This window comes from Salvelinus fontinalis, chromosome 33, assembly GCF_029448725.1.
Source record: "Salvelinus fontinalis isolate EN_2023a chromosome 33, ASM2944872v1, whole genome shotgun sequence".
Taxonomy (NCBI): Eukaryota; Metazoa; Chordata; class Actinopteri; order Salmoniformes; family Salmonidae; genus Salvelinus; species Salvelinus fontinalis.
Window position 1 is genome coordinate 44053074 of NC_074697.1, and position 5705 is coordinate 44058778.

A 5705-nucleotide genomic window follows, 5' to 3' on the forward strand; every position below is an offset into this window, starting at 1 on the left:
GCTTAAGATGATGGTTCTGTTTCAAATAAAGCATGGTCTGCAATATTCTGTCCATCCCAAATATCTTGAAAGATTTCCTTATCTGAGATGTGAGCATGTCTCGAATGTCTCTGACTCAAAAAGGGCACCAAGTGTTTCATTTATAGGGACATACTGGGCATATTTATTTATTTAATCTTTATTTAACTAGGCAAGTTAGTTAAGAACAAATTCTTATTTACAATGACGGCCTACCCCGGACGACGCTGGGCCAATATTGCGCCGACTAACGGGACTACCAATCATGGCCGGATGTGATACAGCCTGTGCCTAAATACAATGGCAAAGGTTCAAACATAATTGAAAGTGTTTATGAAGATAGTCTTCCGACGCTGATCTGTTCGTAAAGAACAATTACAGGCCTTGAGAGGATCCTCTTTTTGGAACTCTTCAATTACATTTTTTATATCATTCTCAGGAACATCAAAACCTAAACAAATTTGCTGTCTCAGTTCAAGCTGCAGTAGCCTGTACTTATTATTATTTTTAAATAGAAATTATTGTGGAAGGACCACCAGAGGGCAGGCTGCTCCCACGGACAGTAGCCCAGCCCGGCATGTGAGTCAAGGTGATCAGAGGCAATTAAGCACAGCTGACGGTACTAATGAGCTATTCTCTTTCCCCTACAAGAGAGAGGAGGGAACCGGCAGAGAAGAGCGTTTGCTTCTCCAAGGAGAGGACGTACCTTTCGGAAGGGAGACGAAGTTGACAAACTACCTCTGGGGGATGGCCTCCACGGATCCGGACCAACACCCGAAGGAACCTCTAAACGGACGGATCGTTAAGGTGGCCACACGCCTGTGATTTGTGTTACACTTTAAATATACTCTCTTTATGTTCCTTGTTCTTGTAAAGAAGAAGATTTGTGTTTTCCTTTGGAGATAATCCTTGATTGTGTCGGAGTGTTTAAGAAGAAAGAAATTCCTCAATAGAGAACTTTGTTCAATGTTAAGCATAAGAAATTTGTTCTTACCCCATTGCTAAGAGATATTAAGGAGCTAGAGGATGGTGGTATTGTTTTACCAGATGGACATGTTTTGAGGTGCTATTACGTGCCATAGCTGGAGATAATCTGGGATCTCATAGTATTGGGGGATTTGTGGAACATTTAAACCGGAGTACATATTTTTGTCGATATTGTGACATTGACAGAGTAACATTTGAGTCTAATCCACTGTCAACTGGTTCAAATAGAACTGCCCAGTCCTAAATAGAACATGTACAGTCCATAGAAGCTAATGAAAAAGTGCATGGGGTGTCAAATTTGATTCTATATATATATATATATATATATATATATATTTTTTTTTTTATTCATCTTTATTTAACCATGGAGGCTAGTTAAGAAGTTCTCATTTGCAACTGTGACCTGTCCAAGATAAAGCATATCAATTCGACACATACAACACAGAGTTACACATGGAATAAACAAAACATACAGTCAATAATACAGTAGGGGGAAAAAGTCTATATACAGTGAGTGCAAATGAGGTAAGATAAGGGAGTTAAGGCAATAAATAGGCCGTGGTGGCGAAGTAATTACAATATAGCAATTAAACACTGGAATGGTAGATGTGCAAGTAGAGATACTGGGGTGCAAAGGAGCAACATAAATAAATGAATACAGTATTGAGATGAGGTAGATAGATGGGCTGTTTACAGATGGGCCATGTACAGGTGCAGTGATCTGTGAGCTGCTCTGACAGCTGGTTCTTAAAGCTAGTGAGGGAGACATGAGTCTCCCTCACTTAATGAGCTTAGGTACTTCCATGTTTGCGAGCCTGGACTGCCTCCTTGCCTTGTTCATGACATCTTCGAGGGCATTGTCTCTTTTGACCTTGCACTGTTCATTAATCATTTGGTCAATCAAGAGAAACTTTTGACATATTTAGAATTGAACATATGCATCAGCCAATTGAAATACCTTGGGAGTGATGGAAATGACAAACCTCCTGAGATAAGACCTGGCAGTGAGAAGCTAAGTGGACATGCTGTACAAACTGGTGTCTGTTGAGAGTCTTAGTAGGAGATCGGATCAAAAATCCACCAGATAGTGGTGTACGGCAGTTGATTTAGCTACTAAGACAAATAGTTGGATATATAAGAGCGTCAGCCATTACTGCTGACCAGGTGGCCATATCTTCAAGTTCTTATTGATGAATATACCAATTTCAGAACTGATCATTTTCCTTTTCTTATCGTTAGGTTTGGATCACTTATTCGTCTCTGGACATTGAGGTTTGAAAGTAAGCATGCTTACTTCAGGCATTGTGCATGGAAATTGCACAACTTTAAGAATCTATGTGGGACTCCAACTGTTCCAACTGACTCCAACTGTAGCAGAGACACCAACTGTTCCAAGCCTATTTAAGTGTTGGCAGTTTATTTTCGCTTCTCATTCAGGTAGAAAAGGGAACTGAGTTTTATGCTAGTCATTACAACAAGATTGACGATTCAGTCGCTGAATTTCACTTCAAATCTGACAACACAGTTTTTTCAAAGGATATCACTGTCAAAGGCACAAAGTACAGAAAGGGAATATATGTTGTGATGGGGAAAGATGAGGATGGATTGCAAGTGGGTGAGATGAAGTTGATCCTGGTCCCGTTGCTCCTCTTGTTTATTTTGTTTTAGAGGCAGCAGGCTGTGCAGCTAGTTGATTTGGGTATTCACAGCCTAACAGGAGTAGCCCAGGACTCAAACTTGATCTGCATTAATAAGCATGAAGACCTTGATTATTAGCCCTTAGTAGAGTACAAGATATTTGGCAAATCAATGATGATCCTTCATCATCCTTGCCCTTTGTTGTACAGCCATGACAGTGCTACGAGAGGAGATAAGAGAGGCAGTATTGTCAGTGCTACCATATTTGCCTGAGCAGACACTTTCATCCCTCCTGGACAAGCTAGCAATTGTGGGAGTAGAGGGAAAGCCAGACCTTCAATTTCTTAAAGAACAAGACCTACAGGAGCACATCAGACCAATACAATGCTGGAAGCAGCTAAATGCATGGAGAGTTGAAGGTATTACATTTTGCTAAAAGATTTACAAGTACTGTACAGTCGAAAGGAAACGTTTGCAGTTTTACTACTTTAGATGTCTGAGTTGAGCAACTATTTTACTTCCATTTCATGCAAGGATACATCAAGGATACATCAACATTTGAGCCATCAAGCCCTTCCCCTTTACAGTCATCCACATTCAGCACAACCTGGTCAACAACCAGTATAACCAGTACTGTAGACCTGGATATCTGGCAGGAGAACTTCACTGTCCCTTGGGGAAAATGTCCATGAACCTGAGATCAGCCATCGCCAGAGGCACACGGCCAACCCCGGGAGAATGAAGAGAGATGGTGAGAATTACACAAGATGCTACGAGAGTTATTGAGCCTAATCCGACCAGAGCAGATTGCCGTACAATAGCCAAGAGGATGGTACAACAGTACCTGAAAAGCTTCGCTGATACAATGAAAGATGGCACTAAAATTGGGAGTGGTTATGGATCCCTCTTAAATCAGATGAAAACACACGTTGAGCATTAGAATCGTGATAACCCTCTGGTAAGGCTAAGAAAGAGAAAAATACTCTCAGGCTCATCAACTGTATTCAGTGCAAGAGGGCCAAGTGACAAATATGGCTGTGTAAGATGGCAGCCTGTCTTTCCCACAGAAGAAGCGGAAGAAACTTTGGAGGCAAAGCGTAAGGAAATGGAGCAGCTTTATTCCAGAGAAGGGCCGGCAGGATGTGACAGAGGGCAACTCTCGCAGCTCTTGCAAGCAACATTTTAATTACAGCGCTATGCCATCAACGCTAGCCCAACACCTAAGATAGCAGAGCTGAAGAGTAAGTGGCCATACCTTTTCACACAGAAGACACTCTATAACAACTTCAAGTTACTGACAGATGTCTCAATCCTGGAAAAAAATGTATGCAACGGTGTCAGAAAAAGGAAAGATTTTCATACTATAGTTCTGCTACAAACCAACAAATTAAGAGGTTCGGCACTTCCTGTCAAGGTTTGAAAAGGGTGGAGCGACTGCCGTTGGCCCTTGTGTTGTCTTCCTGCTGATTTCATAGAAAGGACGGATGCACTCCTTCTACAGGCCGACATGAGTTTTACATTCATCTGCGTCTTATGCATACAATAATACATTTCTATGTATTTTAGAAGTTTAAAATTAAGATGTGCCAAATGTTCACAATATGTGAATTGAAAGATATAGAATTTGCTGTTTTATATCTTTCAGGTGTCAGCCACAGCCACAGATGTGGAGGGATCAATTCCCTTGACTCACCAAGACTGATTGTTCAAGTTAATGTGTCCAATAAGACTCTGTGTGATGAATTGTTTATAGACAGGGCCTTACAATAGCAATGTTTCACAGAGGTAATTGTGAAACATAAATGTGATCTGATTTCAGGTGAAACAATGACAGCTGCCAAATGGATGATAAGCATCGAGGTCGTGATGTCGGTCCACTCCAACTTTGTGGCAGCGCTGGCAGCTTTTTTTTTGCCTCATTCTACTTCAGTCAACAGTACCAAGAGGAGGCTTCACGCACCCTGGAGTTCATCCAAAGGTAAACAAAAATACGCTTCCTCCTTGAGAGAATTCCATTGGGGGTTTAGACTGAGGCATTTTGTATCGCAGCTTAGTTTGGCAGGTTAATTGAATCAAGATATGTTGATAAGTTTGAAAGGCTCCTTTGTCAGAGCATAAACACATCATGTGAAGCCATTATTTGAACTGGGGACAATGTAGAGAGGTAAAATCTGCACACTTCAGACACCATTGAAGACATCAGTGGACCTAACGATCTTTCTCAAATTTTGTCTGGATGTGCTCTTTGTTTTCACAGATGTTTTGCTGGAATCAGTCCATCCACTGGCTCAGATACCGCCATAGTAAGAGGTTGTCGGTAAGAAAAACGAAAAGGTAGTGGAGAAGAAGAGACACACAATTAATGTACTGAGCAGAGTACAGACATGTACAGGAAGATAATGGACTTAGAACAGCTATAGCCTAGTTCTTCTTGGGCATACATTAAATGTATTTATGTTAATTGTGACCTGCTCAAGTAAGTTTGATTTGTCGCTGAGCTTGACTCTTTTTTTCTTTTTTTTTACACATTAGGTTTTAGAAAATGATCCAGTATGAACTGAAATTGACACATTGTTGAGGAAGTAATGCTACTTTGGATGTTTGGAAATGTCTGGCATTTACACAAAACTTGAATAGGCAGCCCTTATTAAAGCTTGAGTATGTCGTTTTGGAAAGGGCACAATTTAATAAAACAGAAATGTTGCACAAAACTCAGTAGGCCTACTACCCCTCTTATTAGGAAACAAGACACAGTACACTGTTTTTGAGTTACTTGTGTCTGAAAGTTTTTTTGAGTTACTTGTGTCTGAAAGTTTTTTTGAGTTACTTGTGTCTGAAAGTTTTTTTTTTTTTTCAAAAACTAAGATACGTACAGTATACCAGTGCCTTTCTTATCTGTAATTCTGTCACGTTCTATGCTGCAACAGTTATAAACTGGCTTTGCATCTGCATTCAGCAGATTTTTTTTAAACAAAAAGGTTTAAAATGTATCAATCTTCAAAAGTTGATCAACGTCCTGAATACGGTGCATGTTAATATCTGTTCCAGCATACAAAGTGACA

At 40.4% G+C, this 5705-nt stretch overlaps 1 pseudogene; it reads left to right on the forward strand.

Annotated features, from left to right (window-relative positions):
* The first annotated feature begins 3325 nt into the window (after window positions 1-3325).
* Window positions 3326-5199, forward strand: LOC129831613 (uncharacterized; annotated as a pseudogene).
* The last annotated feature ends 506 nt before the right edge of the window (window positions 5200-5705 follow it).